Source organism: Ctenopharyngodon idella, chromosome 3 (assembly GCF_019924925.1).
Source record: "Ctenopharyngodon idella isolate HZGC_01 chromosome 3, HZGC01, whole genome shotgun sequence".
NCBI lineage: Eukaryota > Metazoa > Chordata > Actinopteri > Cypriniformes > Xenocyprididae > Ctenopharyngodon > Ctenopharyngodon idella.
Window position 1 is genome coordinate 27,511,773 of NC_067222.1, and position 6,856 is coordinate 27,518,628.

Below are 6,856 nucleotides of genomic sequence, written 5' to 3' on the forward strand. Positions count from 1 at the left end.
CTCAGACAGACCACTCACAATGAGAATTCATCACATATAATTTTATAGTTCCTCCTTAATCAATAAAATGGTGTATGAGTTGCACTCTGCCAAAGGGTGAGATATCTCACAGGGATCAGGCTTGTCGTATTGTAAACATTATAGCATTATTTTGTAATCTATACAACAAGAATCAAACTTCATATCTGGAAATAAACCTGTCATAACTGTAACTCTTTAAATGGGTGATTTGTATTTATAGACAGAGATGTCATGCTAGTAATAAAAATAGGCTGTTATTTAAAGCATATAAACTTCTTTTATCATGTCAAGAATGTTCTGTGTGTGTGTGTGTGTGTGTGTGTGTGTTCTTGTAAACATGGTTTATGAGGACACTTCCTGTTGTCCTCGTAAACCAAATGGCTTAAAAAACATACTAAACTGTGTTTTTTTTTTTAAATTCAAAAAATGCAGACAGTTTTCTGTGATGGGTAGGTTTAGGGGTAGGGTAGGGGGATAGAATATACAGTTTGTACAGTATAAAAACCATTACGCCTATGGAGAGTCCCCGTAAACCACATATACAAGTGTGTGTGTGTGATTTGTTCAGTGATTGGGTTAGAGCTTCTGAAATGGTCATCTCCATTAGGATGGAGAGTGTGGCCCAGCTGTCAGCTAATGTTTTCTTCATGGCAGTAGGTTACAAAGCCTGGCCCTGTTGTGCAGTCAACTTGACAATTCTCGTCGTCATGAAATATCATTCCTACCCCACACACATTTAGCAAAAGGCTTGAAATCCATATTTCTGTCATCTTATACCTGAGCATCCCTTAATCATTGGAATACAACAATAAATTGTGTGTGTCTGTCTTGGGATATCTGAGCACAACAAACTTTACCATATTTATCCTTGTGCTGAGATGAGATGGGAAACAACAAAATAGCCCTTCTTGATAAGCCATAGCAAATTGAGCTTAATGCGCTGACAAACAGGCAGGTGGTAGCTTTACTTCTCTGGCTGTCGTTTCAAATTAAATTTTGCTCAGTCATGCCTTCAGATCCCACTAAAACACACTCAACAAACAAGATCTACAGCAGCAAGGGATGCTCTGCGTGCTCATCGAACACTTGATACAATGTGACATTGACATCCACCGTTCTGACCATGGAACTTGTCAACCAGATTTGACCTCTCTTCTGAACCATTTTTGTGTTGCCGGCTTAATAAAAACAGACGGTGTGTTGTTCTGTGTACTCATTTAAACCCCTCCCTTTTGGTTCTGAGGTTTGCTGAGTTAATATTGCCGCAAACCTGTCTGGACTGCAATATTATGTAAGACCATGTTACCACCAGTCCCTTCCATTGCGCCTCGATTTGTGCACAACGGCCAATGAAATGCCGTTTGCTGTGAAAGTAATCTAGGAATCCATTCCACAGTCAGGAGTCATTTTCAAAATACCATTTCCATCAAATTCGTATGGTATAAACTGTGGAAGTCCATTATTTTGAGAGGTTAATGATATTTATGCAAATTGGAATGTGATGGATTTGGACAAAAGGATGATAACCAGGGCTGTGTAGAGGCCTGGTCGTTCCAGTTTCAATAAAGAAACTTGTACCTGATCTGACCAGATTGGGTTCTAGGTTCGAAGGCAGTCTAAATTCATGTTTTTGCAGGCATTTTAGTATATGTTGTGATTTCCGCCAATATTTTTTCAGAAGCTTAGCAAGCAGAGACAGTCAGGCCTGTTTAACTCAGTTTAAATCTTAATTGTGCTACATTATGCATTCTCTATGTGCTATGTATTCAGTTTATTAATAGGTGGGGAAGACTAATTCATATTCTGTTCATACAAATGCAGACTGTCTCCCCAGGTAGTTCTAAGAATTGCCGTGATTAACCTAACAGCATGATCTTTTCCTCCTCTCATCTCCTCGTTCCTGACCATTAATGCATTAACGGCTCTTGAACTCAGACACAAACTGTTAAGTTCTCTCTGTGAGTCTCTATTGATTTCCAAGATACCTTGGATCCGGTACATCACATGGTTGTAATGATGTTAGCAGAGGTCTATGATACTTGTGATAAATTTTTTATCATTTAGTTTTTCCCCTGAGGTCTACTTTTGTGCCAATAACAGTCACATTTTCCATACTCATATATATATATATATATATATATATATATATATACACTATATTGCCAAAAGTTTTGGAACGCCTGCCTTTACATGCACATGAACTTTAATGACATCCCATTCTTAATCCGTAGGGTTTAATATGCAGTTGGCCCACCCTTTGCAGCTATAACAGCTTCAACTCTTCTGGGAAGGCTTTTCACAAGGTTTAAGAGTGTGTTTATGGGAATTTTTGACCATTCTTCTAGAAGCGCATTTGTGAGGTCAGGCAGTGATGTTGGTGAGAAGGCCTGGATCGCAGTCTCCACTCTAATTCATCCCAACGGTGTTCTATCGGGTTGAGGTCAGGACTCTGTGCAGGCCAGTCAAGTTCCTCCACACCAAACTCGCTCATCCATGTCTTTTTGGACCTTGCTTTGTGCACTGGTGCGCAGTCATGTTGCAACAGGAAGGGACCATCCCCAAACTGTTCCCACAAAGTTGGGAGCCTGAAATTGTCCAAAATGTCTTGGTATGCTGAAGCATTAAGAGTTCCTTTCACTGGAACTAAGGGGTCAAGCCCAACCCCTAAAAAACAACCTCACACCATAATCCCCCCTCCTCCAAACTTTACACTTGGCAAAATGCAGTCAGGCAAGTACCGTTCTCCTGGCAACCGCCAAACCCAGACTCATCCATCGGATTGCCAGACAGAGAAGCGTGATTCGTCACTCCAGAGAACACGTCTCCACTGCTCTAGAGTCCAGTGGCAGCGTGCTTTACACCAGTAAGGCTTTATAAGGCTTGGATGCAGCTGCTCGGCCATGGAAACCCATTCCATGAAGCTCTCTACGCACTGTTCTTGAGCTAATCTGAAGGCCACACCAAGTTTGGAGGTCTGTAGCTTTTGACTCTGCAGAAAGTTGGCGACTTCTGCGCACTGTGCGCCTCAGCATGCGCTGACCCCGCTCTGTGATTTTACGTGGCTGAGTTGCTGTTGTTCCCAATTGCTTCCACATTGTTATGATACCACTAACAGTTGACCGTGGAATATTTAGTAGTGAGGAAATTTCATGAATGGACTTATTGCACAGGTGGCAACCGATCACGGTACCACGCTTGAATTCACTGAGCTCCTGAAAGAGCTTGATTTTATACACCTGTGGCCATGGAAGTGATTGGAACACCTGAACTCAATGATTTGGAGGGGTGTCCCAATACTTTTCGCAATATAGTATATGTGTATATATATATATATATATATATATATATATATATATATATATATATAATTATAAATTACATATTTTTCTGCATGTTACATCGTACTTAAAGGCAACAAATGACTGTCTTCAATCATTAAACCGATTAATTCCAAACACTGATTCATTCAGGAATGAAACAAGTGATGACTGAGTCATTGAATCATTTACTGACTCACTCAAAACATATAGACTCATACAATATCGACACAGTTTGGAATTGTTTTGGCTGAGAAAAACACATAACTGACAATATTGTATATAAAAGTTACTTAATATTAACTGTTACTCAATATTACACACAGTATATATATACATAGTATATATGTAGTATATATATATATATATAATATTATATATAAATATATATATATATATATATAAATATACATATAATATATATATATATATATATATATATATATATATATATATATATATTATATAAATATATATATAAAAGCAAAATCACAAGGAACAATGACACTCTTACTGCTCGTGTGATATTGTTGTTCTATAGTTGTTGTGTAGTTTTTAACTTTCTTATCCTTAAAGGGTTAGTTCACCCAAAAATTAAAATTCTGTCATTAATTACTCACCTCATGTCGTTCTACACCCGTAAGACCTTCGTTCATCTTCAGAACACAAATTAAGATATTTTTCATAAAATCTGATGGCTCATTGAGGCCTCCATTTACAAATCTTTTGTTTCGAATCAGTGGTTCGGAGCATGAAAGTCATGTGATTTCAGTAAACGAGGCTTCATTACGTCATAAGTGTTTTGAAATTTCAATGGTTCACGTGACTTTGGCAGTTTGATACATGCTCCACACCACTGATTCGAAACAAAAGATTTCTAAAGCTTCGAAGCTTTATGAAGCAGTATTTTGAAATCGTCCATCTCTAGATATTGTTGAATAAAATCATTATTTTGGGGTTTTTTTGGCACACAAAAAGTATTTTCGTCGCTTCATAACATTAAGGTTGAACCACTGCAGTCACATGAACTGTTTTAAATATGTCTTTAGTAGCTTTCTGGGCATTGTGTAAATTAACTTGCTGTCAGTGGAGGCCTCACTGAGTCATCGGATTTCATCAAAAATGTCTTATTTTGTCTTATAAGGTCTTACGGGTGTGGAACGACATGAGGGTGAGTAATTAATGACAGAAATTTATTTTTTGGGTGAACTAACCCTGTAAGAATGTCTTTGCAAACCCGCATTACATTAAGTAAGATTCTTAAAATAATCTGCACTGAAATGTGCCATAATACTGTTCAGATTTAAAACTCTGGGTCCTAAAAGTTGTAGTATGTTCTCATAATATATCACAAAATTTCAAGGAAATTTTGATTTGACTTGTTTTGACGATGACTGGACTTCATATTGCTCTGACATGAGAGTTGGTTAGCGCCTGAACAGTGGGTGTTTTTAAACTGCCATGGAAACAGCCGTTGACCTGTCTTATCTCATAACTTCTGTAGAGGCAGAGAAAAAGGTGTTGACAGATGTTTATGTGTTATCTTTACACCCGTACAGATGCCTAAAGTCAGCAGCTCAAATTCATGTAATCCCTGGTGCTTGCTTCCTCCTGATTGTGCCTGGCGTTGATTTCATTTTTACATCCGGTTGTTAGAACAGTATATTCTGTCTTGATTTTTAAGTAAGCAACTGAACTACAAAAGAGAGAAAAAAGTAAATGTCTTGGTCTGAATATCATCCATATGGTGAAAGAGATCAGACTATAACATTATCTAAGAATCTACCACCACAGATGGACCAGAAATCTGTATAGTCTCAGAGATGAAGACTGCAAACAAACATTGTTTACCCCTCATATTTCTTTTAAAGCATCTGTGAATGTCAACTGTTATGAGCGTGATGACTCAGCTTCATAAACACTTCATATGGGAATCTTATTGGATTCACAGATGAATGTGCATAAATTTCATCCCTTGTGATGTTTCAGCTGCACATGCTGTTCTTCATCTTCCTTTAATTAAAATCTTTTGAAGTTTCACCATACAAAAGTTCCTCTGGAGGCACTCGTTTGCACAGTGCCTCCCTGACTCGTCAGATGCCCTTGCCCCAGCCATTCTCTGAACCTCTATTTCACAGATGGTACAGCACACAGCAAGAATGATCTTCTGTTGGGCCATGTTCATTTCTGATTTAGGAAGAGAGGGAGCAAACCAAACAAGCTCTGTGACATCCATCAGCGCTGTGGCCTGAGAGTGGAAAGGTGGCGTAAATCTGAAGCCTCTCTATGGCGAGCGAAACAAGGCTATTACACTATACCTCTCTGATGGATGCACCCACTTCACTTTGAGATTTTTTTTATCCAGGAACAGGCATATGGAAGATTCAAACAATTTTTTTTCTTCCTGGCATCTATGCTGATTAATTTGGGGGATTTATATTATGTAACATATTGATTTTCCAATTGGAACATGTGGTTGCTTTCATTAATAAAACAAAAGCCGCGACATTAATTATGTAATATTTTGGTACCCAAATCTTTTTGAGAATTCAGGAAGCCCCTCGGTATGCTTCATTCGATTAATGAATTTATTTATTAGAGCAACCTTACCAGCAGTGTCTGATAAAATATATTTCTCTCACCAATTACTTCAAAATTTTACTTTATAATGAACAAGGATATCAGCCCAAATCCTAGTCTGGAGGCCTGGTGGATATCTCTCTCACTTTGAATCCCACATGCGCCGGCTTTACTTTGCCATATTTTATTCATTCTTTTGTCAGGTTGTGTGAGAGGCTCTTGCATTCTTCTCTCTTGTTTCTGTATGTTTGATTATAAAAGTTATAAACCCACATCTGTATTGCTTTCCACGTGTTACGTCTGTGCCGTGTGGCTAACTTCAAAGAACATCCTGTTTTAGAAAGAACTACTATTCTTTCACAAAAAGCACCGGTGATATCTTGCCAGCTTGTCAATTCCAATTATAGTTTTCTCTCCCCAGCTGAGGCTTTGGAGCAGAAATCTTTACGAGCCATCAGATGCCTCCGCTGACTTTTTGAGCAGACCCCTCTTGCCAGACTTGGGGAATGAGAAAGGGATTGTAAAAAGACTGATAGATGGCCGTGCGCCTCAGTCTTCTACGCGTCGCCTGCTGTCCTGAAGCGTTCCGCCGGCGGCGGCGGGAAATATGACACACCAAAGGACTGTGAAGGATCAATATTTAATCTTTAATGTGCCTCTCCCAAAAACCTGTGACTGAAGACTTTGTTTACAATATATTATCCAACTTAAAGGGTCCTTGTTCCACCTGGGTATTGACAACGTCGGGTACACAAATCACGCTGAGCTCTTATAGCAGTGGTGGGAATAAGCGAGCTGAATATAGAGAAGGGCAGATGCAGAGTGCCAGAGAGAACGAGACAGTACAAACAGGTTAAGAAGGCCGTTATTAATGACAAGAGAGTGATTAATGGCCAATGAAAACCGCATTAATGAGCTGCCACTTGAATCTTATTATG